Source organism: Rhipicephalus sanguineus, chromosome 4, assembly GCF_013339695.2.
Source record: "Rhipicephalus sanguineus isolate Rsan-2018 chromosome 4, BIME_Rsan_1.4, whole genome shotgun sequence".
Classification (NCBI taxonomy): domain Eukaryota; kingdom Metazoa; phylum Arthropoda; class Arachnida; order Ixodida; family Ixodidae; genus Rhipicephalus; species Rhipicephalus sanguineus.
The window spans coordinates 6,561,024-6,582,737 of NC_051179.1; the positions used below are offsets into that span (position 1 = coordinate 6,561,024).

At 48.4% G+C, this 21,714-nt stretch overlaps 1 protein-coding gene and 1 long non-coding RNA gene across 5 annotated transcripts in view; both read left to right on the forward strand.

Moving 5' to 3' along the window:
- The window catches only part of LOC125757998 (endothelin-converting enzyme-like 1), a 211,976-nt gene that overhangs the window by 31,030 nt on the left and 159,232 nt on the right, over window positions 1–21,714 (forward strand). The window lies entirely within an intron of this gene.
- On the forward strand, window positions 1,914–4,122 carry LOC119389328 (uncharacterized). 2 transcript variants are annotated; one of them, XR_005183079.2, is made up of 6 exons: window positions 1,914–2,154; window positions 2,690–2,829; window positions 2,906–3,021; window positions 3,096–3,282; window positions 3,519–3,611; window positions 3,771–4,122. It is a non-coding gene; the product is annotated as an uncharacterized LOC119389328 (long non-coding RNA). The 2 variants fall into 2 exon arrangements; XR_005183078.2 differs by lacking the exons at window positions 1,914–2,154; window positions 2,690–2,829 and having other exon boundaries at window positions 2,954–3,282.

Consider the following 21,714-nt stretch of genomic DNA (forward strand, 5'->3'; position numbering starts at 1 on the left):
AAAGCCCAGGTGAAAATTTGAAGTGGGATTTCAAGTGGTTCCACTTGCTGCCAAGTGGTCTCTAAAGTGGTACCACTTGCAGCCAAGTGGTCCCTTAAGTGGTCCCACTTGCTGCCAAGTGGTCTCTCAAGTGGTCCCACTTGCTTTCAAGAGGGACCACTTCAGAGCAAGTGGAACCCATTAATAGGTCCCATTTGCTGCCAAGTGGTCCCACTTGCTTTCAAGTGGGACCACTTCAGCGCAAGTGGAACCTATTACAGGTTCCACTTGCCACAAGGTGGTTTTCTGCCCCACTTGTTACGGGACTGTTCCGCTTGCAGTTTCTGAAGTGGTCCTACTTGCTTTCAAGTGGATATTAAGACGGTACCGCTTAGACCATAACAGGTTCCATTTGCTGTTCCATCTGGTATTTTGTGCTTCTGTAATCATGCTTTACAGAACGAGTTAAACATGCTCAAGTTTTGCTATATCAAATGCATGCCACATGCACTTGCAGTAACTATTGACACTTTCCTGTACTTCAAAAATTTATTTATTCGGCACAAAAAGGCACAGACAGATATTTAGACGATTTACACAAGTAATAGCATAAGTATATGTGAAAAACGGAACTTATAAAGCTTTTAGTTTCATATACACTCACCCAAGCAAAATAATCAACAGTAGAGCTTATGTATATGCGTAATTGAGTACCATTAAAGGGGGGTGCATATAGAAAATCTGCAACATATTATGACAAATTTTCCAAACAAGAGGTTTCTCAGAAATTGATACAGTCACTTTAGCTAAGCAAGAGGCTATAGGGCCACGATAGAATTTGAAAACGTGTAGTCCTTTCCACAGCACATGCCAGACACAATGTTGCGCTCACTTAAGCTGCCACCCGTCTTGGCCAGCAGCCAATTACAAAACGGGCAGTAAAAGTAGAACTTCATGTCTTCTGGTGAGGTTGCAGTTGCACAGAACTTTCGGAAAAGGTACTTGCTGTCTGGAAGCACACTTGAGCCTAAAATATTATTACACAATCTCAGGAGATCTTCTACAGCGGTCCATGACAGACCATGCTTTATGGCGAAGTCCATAACAAGTACAAGTGCATCCCCAACAGACAAGGAGTTTGTGTTGCCAAGCGGGCGCGCAAACTCCAATCGGAAGAAGTCCGAGTTCGGGAGTCCATCACACGGCTGCGTCGCATTAGAGAGATTATCTTCGGCGGGTGCGAACTCATCGTCAGTAGTGTCGCAGTCACTAGCCGACTCATCTCCCACAAATGAACTCACGTAGTTTTGTCGTCCAATATCCTCGGCTTACTCACCAGCTTCATTATCGTCCGAGGATTCAGAAGCGCTTGAGACCGTACGTTCTCCCGAAAAAACGTCCGTAGAAGGCTGTGCAGGAGCATTCTTCCTTACTTTGTGTTGCGCCGCTTTTGGCAAGCGGTCATTCCACGCTTCAGGCTCCAGATATCGCTTGCGGGTTTTTTGACTCGTGTTCATCACGCCTACCACAGATTGTCTATTTTTGCTGATGAGCACGCTGCAGCGGTCTAAAGACATCCAAGTCAACAATGAATAATAAAAGAGTCAACGGTAATCGCACATCAATAGCCATGTACGCACGCGTGCGCGTGCAAAGACGGTGGCAAAGATTACTGACATTTACTGACATTGCTGACATTGCTTGACACGGCTTGGCCTTGGCTTGACCGTAGATGCACAGAACTCTTATGTGGATACGTGGACTATTTTTTTAGTGCTAGACCAATTATTATTAGGCCCCTGCAAGTAGTACTTTATATTATATATTCTGTTCATTTCATATAATCAATAGCAATTTATATTTTGACGTTATGACTTGTTTTAACAGTAATCTCTAGCCAAGCCAAAGACGAAGCGCCACGTTTTGACTTTGTCGACGGTCGGACACTTTTGTCTCGTGGTACACGGCGTGTGAGCGTCAGGATGTTCGCGTTAGTGCGATTCTTGAACAGTTTTGATAAGAAAGAGTATATAATACCTGCCAATAACATTAAGGACTTTTACCCAGAAAGCAAGGAGGACTTCATTAAAAGTAAAGTCTACAGGACAGAGTGGGTTGATCATGAAGACCCGGAAAACACAGGATCGTACACGTGTAGAATTCTGCTGCTGGCAGGTAAGTAAATGAAGCTAGAAATTTATTGCGATTCGACACATGCTATATATATAGGTAGCGTCATTGCATGCCAAACGCATCACCCATCACATCGGGCTCTGGCCACAACCTGTGCCCGCGCTGACGCGATAGCGCGTGGGCGATCGAGAGGCTGGCATATGATTCCACGTGCGTACAGTCATGTGATCTACAACTAACGCTATTCGTTATTGGTATATGCTTGTAGGAATAATATAGGAGTCATCATCTAAATTATGTTGCTTGCTGAACAGTGCCGGCCACGTTGAATTAACCAGCATTACTCTTGTTGGGAAAAATTCGGACATTTTTATTGTATCGCAGGGTATGTCCTTTCAGTAATGTCGATATATTATGGCTTGTTGCCTTTTTTATCTTAAATTTAATACCTACGCTGAATTGCGTTGCGCTTTTCACTGGCGCAAAACTGCTAAACACACACACACAGTGTTTATACGTATAGCAGCTTTTCCAGACTAATATTGGCGCATTTTGACTTCATACGTGTGCCTAACAGACTCGGAACGAGAGCTACATAAACAAAGGGGCAGCAAGCGCCTTCCACGGCCTCTGATACACCAGTCAGATATTGACCAAGAGGAAGAGCTCATTGACCTGCAGCTGTCAGCAGTAAACACCAAGCAGACTGCAAAACAGGTACTACCCTAATTGCGCTAAAATTTTGCCACGTTTCTGTCGAAAATTGCTTATTGGTCTTCATTTCTTTTTGCAGGCACACAAAAAAATGAAACAGGATCAGGCAGCATCAAGAAGTCTGTTTATGAGGAAATTTTGAGCAAGCATGCCTCTCGTGCCCTTGAAAAAAATAAAGCCGCCCGAGCTTTGCAAGTAGGCATTAAAATGTACACTTCTCAGTTTTATTCAGCACTTTTCAACTCCTTACTCTCTTTTCTTGTGCACAGACACCCTCAAACAGGCGTGTGGAGTTCAATGAAGACACCACAAACAAAGAACGCAAACACAAGCAAATGAGGAAAGAGACTTGACAGGAACCTTATGAGAGTGTGCTGAAAGAGCGCAATGAACTGCGACAAGCGGTTGCCAAAATCAATGAAAGAATTGATCGAATAGACGTGAAGCTTTCAATGAGTAAGTATACTGCCATTTCTTATATTGCTATATCTTTGTTGTCAAAGGCTGCTTTGGTAGAACCTCTAAAAAAGTGTCAATGGTCTGGACAGCGTGCACTATACCATTTCTAATGCTTGCGGCTGTTCGTGCTTTATTTGACACCGATAGCACAACATCTTATTCTATGTGCTCTTTAGATTTATTTATAGTGTTACCGGCATATATTTCTTAAGTGTTCTTTTCTATACCTGCAGTTGTAGAAATGCTACAGGCGAGAAGTGCCCCTCAGCCTCAAAAGGCACAAAAAAGTGCCCCGCTTCTCGAGCAAGCACAACAGTCCCCTACAGGTAAAGTCTGCACAACTGCATGAACATTAATGTTTCTAAACTTTCTTTGCTGGTCAAAAAGCTGAACCCTCAGCTTTTTGACTAGATATTGAGAATTAGAGTTGTATCTTGATAACAGCCACTGTAAATTGTTTGTACACTACTCTACTGTGGGTGCAGATCTGTGGGAGGATGGCCAAGACCTTAATGGTTTGGATTACGAAGTTGAACCGTCACACACAGCCCCCACACCACCACCAGCAGCACACATGGACACTACATCCAAGCCTGCTGCAGACGCACTCCCCTCAGGTAGAAGCCCAAACGCTTTAAATGCCATTATGTTGCTATTATTTTGCTGTAAACATCAACTTCACTCCTTATTTCTCATCAGCTGCAGACTCAAAAGCCCACACTCCTTTTACTGACATTGGTGATGGCAAGGTAAGTGCACGACTGTGTTCCCTTCATTTCTTTTTTAAAGATTTTGTTTTCATTTACAGTATCACGTGAAAGACGGCCTCATGATTGGAAGCAAGCAGGCGGAAAAAATCCTGGGCCATAAAAAACCTTCACTTGTTGTAAAGGATATGGCCCAAGCCATATGGGGTTGCGAAGGATTGGCGGAGCGAAGTTATGAAGGCAAATTAGCCCCCAAGGACTACAAGAACCCCAACGCAGTCGTGCGGAAGCAACTGAGTCCACAGAAGGTTGCTTTGATTATTGGTAAGATTGTGGTCAATTTAATTGTGCTGTACATAATTATGTATCCCACGGCTGTTTTAATTTCTGCCTCCTTTGCAGACACCGTGACACATTGGGGGTTGAGGAGCGGAGTCCCAGTTAAGGAAACGCTGGACAATTTGTCTACCATTTTGTCTAAAAAAATTCAAGACGTCAGTAGGACAAAGAGAAAGGAAGATTGAGTGCTTCAAAAATCTTTTCTTTTTACTTCACATTATTTCCTTTTTTTTAAGTGCCATTCACTTATCAATAAAATTGTAAAAACAAGTTTTTGTTTCTAATATTCATTGAAGTGCACCAGTGGTTCCTAAGACCACTTTGCAAGAGGATACGTTAGGCAGGCGGTCCCACTTGCGAAGTGAGACCACTTGGCAAGTGGAACCACTTGAAGTGGATTATTGAACCTGGATTTGAAGTGGAACCACTTGGCAAGTGGTTCCGCTTTGCAAGTGGGACCACTTGCCAAGTGGGACCACTTCAAATCCAGGTTCAATAATCCACTTCAAGTGGTTCCACTTGGAGAAAATTTTCGCCTGGGAGAGCACCGAGCTAGGCAGGATCCTCCGGATGCCGGGAAACACAGCTGGCCGCGTGAACACGCAAAATTTTGACGTAGGCGGCGTGCGAGCGTGGGTGTGGTGGGCGCCGAACCAGGTCAAGTGGCGCCAGCTATGGAGGATTAGAAACAACAAACGCGTAATCTATGTCCTCCGAGCATTCGGAAGCGCCCATCCCGACTTGTTAAGCTTACAGTATCGATTATTTGACTATGGCTCTCAAAAACGGCGCCGAATCGGGACGAATACATTGCTGTCGAAGCTTAAGGACATGAATCTAAAGCTAATGGAAGCATTAGTTCGGAACTTACACGTTACAGAGCGCACGGCGGCCACTTGATAGATTCGAAGTGGACGACAACCGCTTTTGGCAGTGCTGCCATGTTTTTCGGAGGCGCGAATGCCTCGCCGGCGAAGTTTGCCGTGCAAGTTGGACAGCTCTCGCGCGTGCGGCGACGGCGGACGTTCTGCGGCACCGCGCCGTTGCGGCAGGCTTGCCGCTAGCGTGAGCGGGCCATAACATCTGCCAACGGGCACGACGAGCGAACAGTGGAAGGGAGCACAACCAGCACACGCAAAGCCGCAGGCACGGAGGAAGAAATGGCAGGAAGCACAAGCGCAAGGGCACAACCAGCAACCAGCCAACACAAACTCGTGACGTAGGCTTGTTTACATATCCGCCGCGTTGATGTCGGCGTCGCGAGATGCTCGCATCTCGCTTAGTCGCGCGGCATGCTCTTTAAAATTGATTTTAAATATGTTCTAGGCTATATTGGCCCTTGATATTTCGTAGACGTTGTGTACGGCTCCACATACATTTATTTCACTCATTATCTCGCCTTCGAAATTTTGTGTCAGTGCTCCTTTAAGGCGATATTCCGATCAAATATCTGAATTTATTTCTAGGTTTTTTTTTGCAGTTATCTTTAAACTCAGGAAAAATACCGGCAGACTGGCGCGTAGCTAGTGTTGTGCCGGTACACAAGAAAGGAGACAGTGCAATAGTTTCAAGCTACGAGCCTGTATCTATTACGAGCACAAGTTGCAAGCCTTTGGAACATATTGTCGCTGGTTTCATACACGAGTTCTTGAAAGATCACAATATACTGACATCTTTTCATCACGGATTTAGAAAACGACTCTCTACAGTGACTCAACTAGTGACAACCGTACATGACTTTTCCCAAGTACTTGATTTATCCGGGCAACTAGATGTGCTGTTTCTGGACTTCAGCAAAGCATTCGATAGGGTCCCACATGGAAAGTTGTTATATAAACCGGAAAAAATTGGACTACCCATGGGTATTATTCAGTGGATTTGTGCTTACCTGACGGACAGAGAACAGTTTGTTGATGTCCAAAATTGCAGCTCTGGTGTCCGCCCGGTCTCCTCAGGAGTTCCTCAGGGCAGTGTGCTAGGTCCATTATCGTTTTTATTTATGTTAATGATATAATAGATGTTATTCCTGCAAATGTGTCCATTCGGTTATATGCGGATGATAGTGTTGTCTATAAGGAAATAGTGTCACATGATGATCACGTAGTGTTGCAGAGTTGTGTTGTAGCAATTTCTGAGTGGTGCTCAAATTGGGGAATGCAGCTGAATGCGGAGAAAACCGTAGTTTTGCGCGTAACAAGAAGAGTCTCCCAGCGAATTTCATTATCAGCTGGAAAACTGCCATGAGTAAAGGGGCACGGGGCGCGTGCCGGACAGCGCAATGCGTCGATGTTGTGCGGGGAATGGAAAAGTACCCGATGGTGTGCACCCCCGCCACGTCGACGCAAGCCATTGGCCGGAGAAAGGCGCGTGCCACGCGACCCGAGCTGAGGTGAGAGACCACAGAAGAAGAGTTGGTTATCGTTCGGTGGAGTTTTCGAGGAGCAAGGTGGTGCAAGTCAGCGTCGCGTCCGCGACGGAACAGCAGGGCTGAGTTCTGGAGGCAGCGTTGTGCATGCCCCGGGAGGGTGGCCGTCGACCTCGGTGTCTACCGAGCGAGGCGTCCAGGGCTTGCGGCACCCTCATCACGCAGTTCTCGTGGCACCTGCGGCACTACCACAGCTCGGCAAGACGACGGCGACCCACCGACAATCACTGGAGAGCCACGTCGACAGTTTAAGCCAGTGGCACTGAGGAGAGGCCGATAGTAGGCCTAACCGGGAAAGACTGGTGTTCTCAACAAAGGGCCGGAGGATCGGCGATGAGAAGGACTAGCGAGGCGGTGGATCGACGACGACGACCCCAAGACGTCGACAGTAGCTGCGACGACGGGGCCGAACGTCGACTTTGGACCAGGAACTGAGTCAGAGGACACCGCGAACCGTAAGAACGCTCCATTGGTATCGCGAGTGATTGAGAGGCAGTGGCCAGATTTCGGGCTAGAGGAGCCAAGCAGAGCTAGTATGCTTTGCGATGTTTTGTCAGCGATAGCGCAATAGGCTAGGACAGTGGCGCATCGACGGGGGGGGGGGGGGCGTTGTAACCCCCCCTCCCCCGAGGCCGACCTGACCCCCCCCCCCCGTAACTGCTTAACGGTCATTGTCACCGAGAATCCAACGTACACGTTCAGGGGGCCTTGTTAACGTTATCATTTCAATTCAAGGGGTGGTTTTCAGGTCGAATTTCCTTCATTTAATGTGTTGGATTTGGTCATCTACTCCTAAACAGAAAGAGCGAAAACCGCAAGTTCTGTGACTCTGTGTTCACTTCCAGTGAAGCAGTTCGGGACGAAAGAGAAGATGCTTTCACGGGTCGTCGGTTTGACCCCTCTTCTTTTCCTGCCCCCTCTGATTTTGCAATAGAGCAAGGAGATAGTTCGGAATCTTCGAAGCAAGCTATTGTTCTTTTTCATTTATTTGATTCTCGGGGGATGTCTAAGACGGGACGGTGTACAATGATAATGCGGCGCGTGACTTAGCCACAGACGTCGGTGCCGAGAGCATGTGGCATCAAAAAAGTATTACGTATAGCAGCTAACCTAGCTGTGTACGCAGTGCTACATACATGTATACGTCCAGAACAGGAGTTCGCAGTGTTGTTTACCGTTTATAACATTATTATCTGGTTCACACAGGTTCACACCTGCACACACGCAAATTATATTTGATTACTGGGACGCTTCTAATGCAATTAGAGATTAGAATATCAAGTGCCTAAATACCATCAAATTGTCGGTGTCACATGGCTTGGTTTAATGGCACTAATGGCGCGACGACGAAGTTGCGCAACAAGTATATGTTTCTTTTGCCTCGAATATGCAACTTTTTCAAACTCTACGTCAGAAAACTCATTTTATAGAAATAACAAGCGTTTTCATGTACATTCAATTCCTTACTCGCTATGGAATCGAAACTCGCTTAAGCGTGATGAACATTTTCCTGTTACGATGCCGATGGCATTCTCATTACTTTTTCTTAAATCCTTGATATTATAATGAACACGAATTGTGTCCTTCACGGAGCACCTTTGTTTTCCTTTAAATACTCAATAATGTACGCTCTCCTGCCGACAAACATTCTTTATTCATCATAAATGGGTTCTACAAAACATAAAATGAGAATGAGGTGGGATAGCCACTTCAACCAACAAGACCACAATTTTCGATCAAGCCAAACTTTACATTCTGCAAACAAATTTCCGGTCACCACGTGAGAGGAAATACATGGAATCGTATTTGATACACAAATTTCAATCCCTACATCCATCAGGATTTTCTTTTTCTTTATTTTTCCTCCTCCTTCTTACTGGACTGCCGCCCAACTTTTTAGGCCATCGATGACACTTGATGTGTATGTCCGCCAATGACTTCACACATTAAGCACGTGTGGGCTTCAAAAGTACACCGCCCGCTTGCCCCACCATCTTCTGCAGCCCTTTGTGAGTGCTAGACGCGCCGCGCTTCTGCAGCCTTTCCAAGTTGCTTCCATACGCCGCTCTTTTCTTTGTCGAGCCTTCTACGGCTCTCGCTTAGGTAGACCCCCCCCCCCCCTTTTCCCTTTTTTTATTTTTTTCCTTTTTTTCTTTTTCTTCTTTGCAACTCCCCCTACCTCTGAGAAGAGGGGCCGGAACGCCGTTGCAAGCGTTCTTGAAATGATGTGGCAAGGGCTACACTCCTCTATCTAGTTTTCTCTTTCCGAGCTGAAATTAGCGACAAGCGCCACCGCTGGACATGACGTCAACACTAACCCTTTAAAACTAACACGCCAAGGATGACAAGGCGCCTTTGACAAAGATAGGTCCTCCTATTGAAACGTTAGGCCAGCCTGTCTGAGGCACTTTCTCCTGTTTGAAACCTATCCCACTCCGTGTATTCATCTGTTGGCTCCATTCTTGACCTTGGAAATGAAAATGAAGGCACTCATTCGACGAAAATGCCCTTTATATTTAAGGTCTTACCAATTAGCGCCACTTTTTACGTGCAAACGGGGCATAACATGATTCAAATCGGCAGGACCGAATCCAGGTAACTATCGATCCTCCACAACTCAAAAAAAAAAAAAGAGAGAAAAGCACTTGAAGCACTTGGGCCCCTCCAGATACATATGGTGCGAATATTCTTTTTCTTGCCTTATCACAATGCACTGTGTTTGCTAAATATGTAAACTTTCTCATAAATCTTTCAATATTTGGAACCCTGTGCCCACGTCTGTCGCCACAGCAAATATAACAATGAAACACATCGAGGAACAAGCTCTTAATTCATTGCAACCGCAGCCAAAAATATTTCTCAGATACGACTCAACGAATGTCATTCGAGCGTCAGCTAGGAGATCATAATCACAATTATTCTCTCATCTAAATTTTTCGAACGAGTATTCAGTTAACCCTTGAAACAGAAAACTCCCTGTCGTTTCTGGATGTTCTCGTAACCTGAAAATAAAACTGTGCAAACACATCTACACAAAGCGATATTTTCAGTTCACTTCAGACCTCCCGAATATCCGCAATACATCAGTAGTAAACATATTAATGCGAAGAGCCGCAACGCACTGCAGCACACAACTTGAAGAAAGTAAAACAAGAAAAACGCGATGTATTCAGCAAACTCGCCAAGAAATATTATTCAGAAAGCAATTCATTTGCGAAACCATCGCCCGTTTCCGCGGAAGGCTGAGTCAGTGACAGTAACACCGCGAATGGCCCGTCCGTTTGCGCCATGCACACGTGCAGTCCGAAACGGGGGGCATAAAGCCCGGGTCGAAGCCAGTTCGAAACCGCAAACGGCGCCGCGTGCGCGACTTCTAAGCGAAACCACATTTTCGAAAAGCCGCCGGCGTAATAGGGTGCCAAAAAAGAAGGAAAAAACATGGTTGATCTCTCCGTCATAGGAATCGGAATAACACGAAAGTAAAGCGTGCCCTTACAGAAGTAAATGAATGTATACTGTACATTGATATAAGAGAGTTTGCACAGTGTATATTGATGTGTGGCAGCTATAGCACCGTTTAACGTGGATGCACCCACTTTGATTATTGGTGGTACATCTCCATGCCGACGACTAACGTCCATGTTAAATTATTAAACAAAGCCCTGTGGTAGCTGTAGTAGTCAACAGTGAAAGCGTAATCAAAGAACGAGGTGTGATAGCCAGAAGAGCGTCGCATATTGGACGCAGAAGTAAGTCGCCATCCCGCGGCATGTTAATTATAATTGAACACCATGGCCGGACTACAGCGAAGCGCAAAGCGCGTCGTGCCGCCCCGGCAGCCCGGCCGAGATTCCTCTCGGGGCGAGCGCGTCAGCGCGGAACGCGGTGTTACAACCAGGTGAGGCAGGCGCGCGTCGCAGAGCTATTTTCGATTTGGATTAGCGTGATGCCATGAGCGAGGCCGACGCTTTTACGACGCTTGGGCCAATGTCGCAATGCCGCCGCCTCGCGGTGTGTTAAGACATTGACAAAACTGAACTTCTATTGAAAACGCGCCGAATGGGACGGACGTATAACGCGTTGCAGGTGCTAATCGCGGAGGCCATAGTAATGACGAATTTCTTTACCTTACCGCTCGCCCCGCCACGGTGGTCTAGTGGTTATGGCCCTCGACTGCTGACCCGAAGGTCGCGGGATCGAATCCCGGCCGCGGCGGCTGCATTTTCGATGAAGGCGAAAATGTTTGAGGCCCGTGTACTTAGATTTAGGTGCACGTTAAAGAACCCCAGGTGGTCGAAATTTCCGGAGTCCTTCACTACGGCGTCTCTCATAATCATATCTTGGTTTTGGGACGTTAAACCCCAGATATTATTATTATTACCTTACCGCTCCCAGAGGGCAGCACCACGCCGCCGACCGGGATAGTGGTAGATATAAAAGGCGCGTTTGTAAAGCCTCTAGAGCCTGTGACCGTGGCGCAGTGGATAGCGTGCCCGGCATCTGTTGTTGCAGATCGAGCGATCGTGGGTTCTATGACCGGTGACGAAACATTTTTTTTTCTTTGACATCTGATCGCGCACCTTTTTTCGATGTCATTTCCGTGACGGAAATTCGTCACTGAAGTCTTGGTGGACCCCGGCATAAAACACTTTCGTGTTAAAACATCACAAATGCACATTTAAATAAGCAATCAATATATGGAACTAAGCAATGATCACTATACACAATGCCCAAATTAAGGCAAAAGAACATGCTGCACAATCACAGAAACTGATATGTCCTTGGGCCAAGCTGCTGTCTCGGACGCACCATGTGGACAGAACTTAAAGGGAGAGTGCAGAAATAACAAAACAAACTATTTCAAAACTGTTTTAAAAGTGCGAACCACTATTGTGCACTCAATATAAAAGGAGGGTTGTCGCTTCTAGTACGAAAACGACAAATGAAAGTAACTAACAATGCCGCTAGTACGGCTTCCCAATAGCTGAGTTTGTATGGTAACCCCGCGTATGCCGACCTCTCAGTGAACAAGGTGAAGCTGTCGATTGGCTGTTAATGTCCACCTAATGCCCGTATTCGTATGTTTATATTAGGTCACGGTGTTAACTGCTAAAAGGTACAAAATTCTTACGGCTTTAAAAGGTGGTGAACAATAATCTTGCGTCCGAATTACGGGCTCATTGACCTGAACTCTGGAACAGCAGTGTCTTTTCCTTTCGTTTGCGCTGATTTTTGTCCTGTTCGGTATCAAAGAACAAAGTTGACCCAGCGAGCAAGCTTAGCGAAGCGGTGAAGGACTTCCGACACACTCATGTCGACATTTCTGTGGGCGTACAGAAGTGCCAGACCAACCATGCGTTCCTCAGACAGCGTAGAGCGTAAGTAGTTCTTAAGTAACCTCTTGCTTGAAAACGTTCTCTCTGCGCTGGCAGTGGTCACTGGAAGGGCGACTATAATCTGGAGTGGCGTCTACACATTCGGAGAGAACCTGCTGTCGTACTGCGAGAGGGCATCGGTTCCTGTACTGGGGCGCTGGTTTGCTGCTTTGTTCGCCTACTTTTTCCACCATAGTCGCAGTTCTCCCAAAGCAGCCCTCGTTTCGATGTAATGCGCAAAAACGGTCAGGAGATGTTCTGCTCCTTTCTTCCGATCATCTTGCATATTGCGGATGGTACAATTACTGATAAGTCCTTTAGAAGTACCCTGTGCTTTTCGAACCGTTGGTTTAACTGGGCTAGTACGTGGTCCATGAACGGAATGAACAGGGTTCTGCGAAAATATTCTTCCGCGCTTTCTAATGCATTGCTCCCAAGGTTCTGCTTCCGGACACCGGCTCGACGGCTGGTGATCTGCACATTCAGTTTTTCTGCCAATGCCTGCACTTGTGCAAATATTTTGGGAAAGAAGTATTCGCGTTCTTGCGGGCTGTTGGGAAACGGGTGTCTCAGCTTGCGACTGCTTCTGCGCAGAGCTGATAGACGGAGCGATCAAGGCGACGGTGAGTTAAGGCAAATTTATATACATATCTACAGAGGCGTTACATATTCGGCGCTGGGGCCGACAGCTTATTGGGCTCGCACAGCGGTGCGACGACGACCCGCGACTTCTTCGTTCGCTGTCTCGCTGTCTCTCTCTCTCCGCGCAGCTTGGTTCTTTTATAGCCCTGGGCGATCGCTTGCATCAGCCAGGAGCGCGAAGCCTCCAATCAGGAACCGCCGTTGGTCGCTGGCTCGAACCGGATCCGCGGATGAGAGGGCTCGCCGCACGTTGCGGGAGAGATTTCCTTCGGTTGCGTCAGACGCAGCGCCGGAGTTGCCGGGGATTGCGTAAGGCTCCCGCCTCGTTGCATCAGCGGGTGTTGACGCTGGTTGCGTCAGACGTTTTACCAGCTTGAATGCCTTGTCGAAGCAAGGAAGTTTGGGTTGGGAGCCCTGGCATAACAGCACCCCCGCCGCCAGACAATGCGCCGGAAAGACGAGCTGCTTCCACGTGGCTCGGATGCCGGGCGCGCTCGTTCGCCAGGTCCATCCAGGTTCACCTCCAGGGCCATGGGGACATTTCGCTCCACGCTTCGTTCCGTGAACAGATCCCAGTCGCCAGGCCGGATCCCGGCTCCAGTGGCTTGTCGCCAAGATGTGTCGACTTGCTTTGCTCGTCTCTTCTGACGATTTTTCGTATCAGCACTTGTTGATCGTTCTGCAACTTGTCAAGAACGGTCCGACAACAAACAACACACGACACAAGCAAGTGCCCTCGGTCACCCGACAGAACACTAGACCTAAATAGAATAATATATTCCTAACTACGTTTCTGTCGAAATTTCGTTCCCTCTTTATCAAGAGGCACATGTGGGACACCAAAACTCTTAAAAGCAGAACTCAAAATATTACACGTTTAACAAACGCAATGAAACAGAATTCAAAATAATGTTGGCCCCTTGAGATCACTCAGGACGGAAGCGCTCAGCTGAGGCCGCAATGAGGACAAAATTTTGCCCCAATTTGCCTGCGAAAAACCGAAAGGATAGCCGAAGACGGCACTGATTAGAACGCGCGACTCAATGCGTCTGCGTTCGCGTTTAGCTTTCCTTTCTTGTAACGAACGTTCAAGTTGTGCTGTTGGAGTATCATGCTCCACCTCAGTAACCGGCCACTTTTGGACGACATGTTATTCAACCAGGTTAGAGGACAGTGGTCCGTTTCGACCACAAACTTGGAACCGGAGACATAACAGGCCAGCTTTTGAACGGCCCACACGAGGCAGGCACATTCCTTTTCAGAGGTACTATATGCCTCTTCCCTGCAGCTCAGTTTTCGGCTTAAATACAAAACTGGTCTTTCGTGACCAGTGTCATCTTCCTGGCACAATATAGCTCCCATTCCGCGATCACTCGCGTCGCACTGAATGATAAAGCCCTTGGAAAAGTCGGGTGCCATGAGAACGGGTTTTTCGCTTAAGGCTTGTTTAAGCTTGCAAAACGCATTCTCTTTCTCCGAGTCCCATGCCACTTTAACTGGCTCCGACTTTCGAAGTGCGTCAGTTAGAGGGCTGGCAATGGTAGAGTAGTTTTGCACATAATGCTGATAGTATCCCGCTAGTCCTAAGAAAGCCCTTATCTCAGACTTGGTGGTTGGTCGTGGATAGTTCACGACGGCGGCTACCTTGATCTCTGAAGGTCGACGCCGGCCACGCCCCACAACGTGTCCCAGGTAAGACACCTCGCCGCATCCTAGGTGACATTTAGCAGGTTTCGCTGTAAGACCCGCTTCTTTCAACTTGTTCAGCACGACTCGTAAATGTTCGACGTGTTCTTCCCAGGTGTTCGAGAAGATGGCGACATCGTCGAGATACGGCAGTGCGAACTCGGACAGGCCATTAAGAACGCGGTCCATTAGACCCGAAAAGCAATAAGGCGCATTTTTCAGTCCGAAACTCAGCATAAGTGGACGATACGTTCCGAATGGAGAAACGAACGCGGCGTAGCGGCTAGCACGCTCGGTAAGAGGGACCTGCCAATAACCTCGCACGAGGTCTAGCGTGGAAATGTAGTTTGACTTTGACACTGTTTCCACCCTTTCCTCTAGATTTGGTATCGGATAGGTCTGGTCTCGAGTTATGGCGTTAAGGCGCCGATAATCGATGCATGGCCTAGGATCCTTTCCCGGCACTTGAACCAATATTAGAGGAGATGTATAGTCACTCTCACCCGGTACTATGACTCCCAACTCAAGCATTCTATCGATTTCCTCCTTCATGATCTGCTTCTGCACAGGGGAACATCGATATGGCTTACTACGGATTGGTTCCTCACATGTCAGCTCGATGTCGTGCTTAATAACCGTCGTTTTTCCGGGACGGCTGGAAAACACGTCTTTAAACTCAGAAACAATCCTTCTCAAGTCCTCCTTCTGGACTTGACTTAACCTTGGCTCCAGGTTCAACTGTTCCAACATCACCTCTGAACCCCTTTCGCTTACGTCGCTAGAAGTCAGAATTTCTGCTCCTTCCTCCTCTGAAGCATTCAAAAGCAGATTTACGACCGCCTGACGTTGAACGTACGGTTTCATCAAGTTGCTGTGATAAATTTTGTTAGACCGCTTTCCTAATTTCACTTCGTACTTGGTATCGGAAAGCTTCGATATTACCTTAGCGGGCCCCTGCCAATGAACCTCAAGCTTGTTCTTCTTGGAAGGCCGCAGCAACATTACCTGACTTCCCACTTCGAAGGTACGTTTTTTTGCTGATTTGTCGTAGTATTCTTTCGACAATACTTGCGCTGCCTTCATGTGGCTCTCCACAAGATCTTTTGTTTTTCCGAGCCTCTGAAGGAGGTCGAGAACATAAGCAACTACATTCGGGTCCTCATCATATCCCTCCCAGGATTCGCGTAGCATTCGCAAAGGTGTTCTTAAGCTCCGGCCATATACAAGCTCTGCGGGGCTAAAGCTAGTGCTCTCATGAGGAGCAGACCTCAAAGCAAACATAGCGGGAGGAATACATGCTTCCCAGTCGCATTTGTGCTCATAACAAAGAGCTCTCAGTATACGTTTCAGAACTGAATGCATACGCTCTACCGGATTAGATTGTGGGTGATGGATCGAACTGTGCACCACCTTTATTCCACATTTATCCAAAAAGGTAGAGGTAAGGCAACTGGTGAAGACGCTGCCATTGTCACACTGAATTTCAGAAGGAAATCCGACACGCGCGAATATCGAGAGCAGAGCGTCCACGACGTGTGGAGAATTGAGCTCCCTAAGAGGTACCGCTTCTGGAAATTTCGTTGCTACACAGAGGGCAGTCAGGATGTATCGACAACCTTGCCTTGACTCCGGCAATGGCCCAACAATGTCGATAACTAGGCGCCGAAAAGGTTCTGTTATAACTGGCACAAGCCTCATGGGAGCCTTCCACTTGCCTGTGGATTTCCCCACCCTCTGACAAGTGTCGCAAGAGCGCACAAAGTCTTCGGTATCTTTCCAGCATTTCGGCCAGTAAAACTCAAGGGAAATCCTAGCCTTGGTCTTCTTCAAACCGAGATGCCCTGCCACGCGTTTTCGTGCGCAAGTTCCAACAGCTGGCGACGATACTTTTGCGGTATCAAGAGTTGCTCATACCTGCGACCTTGTACATCTGTGTAGCTACGATACAATAGCCCAGATTTCTCATAAAAAGAAACATTCTTTTTCTTTACTCCCAATTTTACGCTTTCCATTAGCGCTTTTATGGAGATGTCTTCACGCTGCTCTCTAATGAGCGTCGCTCGATCAACCCTCGACAGCTCACACCAACTTTCAGCTACAGGCTTGAGCGTATTGCCCGCCTCGCCCAACGGCGCCACTTCGGTTTCTCCGCCGACGGAGACGACGCTACCCGCTTCAGCTGCAGGCGGCTCGAGTAACCCACCCCGAGAGTTTTCTGTCCGAGGCTCGCTCGACTCGATGCCAAGGTCACGCAGCTCGGCCGCTTTTGCCGGTGGTGGTGTACTACATGGAACGAGATCAAGTTCCTGTGAAAGCTTCCGCGCTTGCGATCGCGTGAGGGCCATGTACGCAATGCTGGGAAAGAACGATTTACCCTGCTCTTTGAGAAGCTGCTCCGAGTTGTTCGAAAAAAGATAAGGAAAACAATCTGGGAGAGCAGCAGACACAGCCGCTTCGGTGTGAAGCTTACCGAAAGAGCCTTCAATGATCACCGTAGCGATCGGTAAGCAAGTGCTCTGCTCCTCGGCGACTTGCCTGATCCATGCGCATTCTCCTGTCAAGTCGTTCGGAGACACTAATGCAGGATGGACAACGTCCATAGTTGCCGCTGAGTCTCGAAGTGCTCGACACGTTTTCCCATTGACACTAATCTCCTGAATATACGGTTCTAACAACCGCATGTTCTTTTCTGATTCACGGATCGTTGCGAAAGCAACCTTTTCTTTACAATTTACCGCGATGTGCCCTTCTTTTTTTGCAATTGTAACAGATTAGCGGCTTCCGTGACTCAAACGCCCGTGTAGTATCAGTGCGCTGTTTGGGAAGCTCACTCGACTTGTGCGCTTCCGTCTGCCCTTCTCTCACAGTCTCCTTCGTAAAAGACGGGTCTTTTCTGAAATTACGGTGCGGAGCAGGTTTCCGGTCATCATGTTTTTTTGAAAAGCCCTCTTTTCTCTCAGCTTTTTCAACACGCACGGCCCCACTGTGCAAGTTTCTACGAGTGTAGTACTCTTCAGCTAACTCTGCTGCCTTGCTTAGCTGTACTTCTCCAAGCTTATCCTGCAGCCAAAGCTTGACATCATCCTCGATACAGCGGTAGAATTGCTCCAATGCTATGCACTCTACCACTTTATCGCGATCGTCATAGACATCTTCGCCCTTGAGCCATTCAATTAAATCGGCTTTAAGACGAAACGCGAAGTCAACGTGTGACTCATTCCCCCTTTTTGCATACCGGAACCTTTGCCGGAAAGCCTCGGGTGACAATTTATATCTTCTCAACAGGGCCTCCTTAACCTCGTCATAGCTCTCAAACGCCTCCCTCGACAAGCACGTTATCACGTCGGATACTTCCCCGGGGAGAAGAGCTAACAGGTTCTGTGCCCAAAGAGACCGCTCGATGCCATTTCTATCGCAGACATGTTCGAACTTTACGAGATACTTCGCCATGTCCTCGCCCACTACGAACGGTGGCAGTTGGTCCCGAATTCTATGTCCACTAGCCTGAACCGTCGCCGAAGCTACGCTAGGCGCTTGCGAACACTGACGGATAGGGTGCCTTGATGCGCGTTTTGTTGCGCGTTTTGTCCAGGGTGAGGACATCTGCGGCGTCTACTGCGGCGCGGCTGCCATATTTTAGCCCACGGCTTCTTACCGGCGTCTCACCCCTCTACGGCAGCTGCGCTGAGAGGCACGAGACGCGCGGGGCAAAAAATGGCGTCGTGGCGGCATCAGCCCCTTCAAAGAATGGCAACACCCTAAGGGGGGCGCACACATCGAGGCACACTACTGACGGAGCGCCAATTCTATTCTTTTCATCTCGAGGCGCTCTTCGCGTTCCTCGCGCTCGCGGCGTTCTTGCCTTTCGGCTTCCTCGCGCTCGCGGCGTTCTCGCCCTTCCGCCTCTTCACGCTCACGAAGTTCTCGTCTTTCGGCCTCCTCGCGGCGTTCCTTGATATCCGCCCAGGCCTCATCGACTTCCTCAGCCGTTACTCCCTCCTTCTGCATGATCTCAAGGATCGCTTGCTTTCGTTTCGCACGGCCCAGAGTAAGGCCGAGTTCTTCACAAATTTCGATGAGTTCCTTCACTTTAAGGTTCTCCATCGTTCACACTAGCCTCTTGCTATTTGCCCTCGTTAGAATCTACTTGCCGTATCCCCTATAAGTCTACTAGAAAGACACGCAAGCAACTCTCAACCTCCCGTGTTTACACCCTCCGCGTTAACTTTGGTTTCAAAGCGCTCCGATTTGGCTCGAAACAATCAAAGCTCACTCCAATGCTTCACACAACCTTCTCTAAACTACGATAACCTGTGCTAGAGAAGTCTGGTGAACTGAAGGGAAAACATCAGGCACTCACCGCATCGAGGTAGCTGACGCCGGCCGATCCCGCAGCTGCCATCCACTGTTGGGAAACGGGTGTCTCAGCTTGCGACTGCTTCTGCGCAGAGCTGATAGACGGAGCGATCAAGGCGACGGTGAGTTAAGGCAAATTTATATACATATCTACCGAGGCGTTACATATTCGGCGCTGGGGCCGACAGCTTATTGGGCTCGCACAGCGGTGCGACGACGACCCGCGACTTCTTCGTTCGCTGTCTCGCTGTCTCGCTGTCTCTCTCTCTCCGCGCAGCTTGGTTCTTTTATAGCCCTGGGCGATCGCTTGCATCAGCCAGGAGCGCGAAGCCTCCAATCAGGAACCGCCGTTGGTCGCTGGCTCGAACCGGATCCGCGGATGAGAGGGCTCGCCGCACGTTGCGGGAGAGATTTCCTTCGGTTGCGTCAGACGCAGCGCCGGAGTTGCCGGGGACTGCGTAAGGCTCCCGCCTCGTTGCATCAGCGGGTGTTGACGCTGGTTGCGTCAGACGTTTTACCAGCTTGAATGCCTTGTCGAAGCAAGGAAGTTTGGGTTGGGAGCCCTGGCATAACAGGGCATTTTCAGTTGTCTGCTGTACCGCTTCTCTGTCGTCAACGGCAGCGCTCATGTCGATACTTCTCGTCTCCAGCTTCTTTGAGAGTGGCAAAGTCAGTGCTAACACGTTATCCGCCACATGCAGGCTTACAAGGAACGCTGGTGACAAGAGTGCCAACATTAAACTGCTTGCCTGCATTGGACTTTCGCCACTTCCGTTAAACTTAATCTCCTCTAGTGCTGTGATAAACAGCTCAAACAGGCTCACAAATGAAAGCACTGCATCGTGCTTCTCGACCCAGTGGGTTTCGCATTGTCCCAAAAGGCGCTGCCTTGTAGACTAAAGGCTGTTTCACATGCCGCGATTGCAGCGAATAAAATCGCTCGGTTCGCTCTATCCGCTCTGTTCTCAACCGCTGCTAATGGCGGTTTCGTTTCACATGGACAGTGAATGGTCTGTGATTTTCGCTCTGCGACTGGCCCGGCGCGCAAAGTTGCTTGCTGCCGTTGTTTGTGGCAGACACTGCATAAATTTCGAATGTAATGTAACAATCTGTGCCTTATGATATTCTTAACCTTTCATCACCGGTAGCGAAGGGCACGCCTGTCTTGTCATTTAAAAACACTTTACAATCTAAATTCACTTGAGAATACGCAACAACGGCCACAACCAAAACAAACTCGTTGGCGCAATTTCGACGGGTCTCGACTGAAAAATCTCTCCGCCGCTGCGAACAGAGCAAAAAATTTCCAACATGTTGGTCACTTGTGGCTGACCGCTGCGACGAGAGCGATCGGCCGTTTTTTTCGCTGCGAGTGAATTCGCAGCCTGAAAATAGCTCTGTTTTGTGTCATGTGAAACGGCCTTAAGGACAGCTCAAACTTATCATTTTTCGCAAAACCTGTGAGCGGCTAGAAGACTTGCGGAAAAAGACTGACGTCGCCTTTAGAGTCCCAAACAGTTTCGGATGTCTTTGATGGAGCATGCCGCACACAGAACTATAGATTAAGGGAATGACTGGTACAGTGAATGCATAGTGTGGCTGGATATTTCTTACGAACAGCAATTTAACACCATTCCTCTTGCCGGCCATCGAGCTTGCGCCATCGTAGCCTTGACCACGGAGATGCTGCATGTTAATTCCCATGTCTATAAAGAACCTTATGATGGTGTCGGCGACAGCCCGGCCACTTCTGTCGTGAATTGGCACAAAGCCTAAGAACACTTCTCCGATTTCGTTCGCATCCTTATTAAGGTACCTTGCACAAACAGCTAGCTGCTCGATACCAGCAATATCCGTCGTTTCCTCAGCAAGTACGTAGAAGCAGCCTGCAGCGTTTACTTTCGCGAGTAGGCTTTCCTTGGTGATTGCAGCAGAGATTTCTATAATCTAGTTTTGTACATCTGGACTTAAGTACGAGGCATTATTTGGGCAACTTTCCAAATGCTTTTTAACACGAAAGTGTTTTATGCCGGGGTCCACCAAGACTTCAGTGACGTATTTCCGTCACGGAAATGACGTCGCAAAAACATACACAATCAGATGGCAAAGAAAAAAGGTACCGTCAACGGGCATCGAACGCACGACCGCCCGGTCCGCAACAGCAGATGCCGGGCACGCTATCCACTGCGCCACGGTCATAGACTCTGGAGGCTTTACAAACGCGCCTTTTATATCTACCACTCTCCCGGTCGGCTAGGTGGTGTTGACCTCTGGGAGTGGTAAGGTAAAGTAATTCGTCATTGCTGTGGCCTCCGCGACTAGCACCTGCAACGCGTTACGCGTCCGCCCCATTAGGCGCGTTTTCAATAGAAGATCAATTTTGTCAATGCCTTAACACACCGCGAGGTGGCGACCTTTGCCCAAGCGTCGTAAAAGCGTCGGCCTCGCTCAGCATCACGCTAATACAAAGCAAAAATAGCTCTGCGACGCGCGCCTGCCTCACCTGTCTGAAACACCGCGTTCCGTGCTCACGCGCTCGCCCCGAGAAAAATCGCGGCCGGGCTACCGGGGCGGCACGACGCGCTTTGCCTTTCCCTCTAGTCCGGCCGTGGTGTTCAATCACATTTTAACATGCCGCGGGATAGCGACCAATTTCTGCGTCCAATATGCGACGCTTTTCTGGCTATCACACCTATACTCGCCGACAACTTTTCTTGGCACTGAAGGGAAAGCTACGGGGGCGGAGCGTCTGCACATGTACTGCTACGCGAAGTAGTCCGGTTTGGCGCGCGTCTCGTAACGCCGTTGAGTGTGATGGCTAGCGTTGCACTTCGACGCAAACGCTGCTTAGCGTCTAAGGTACGGGTAAAAGGCGCGACTTTTTCATGCACGCAAAAAC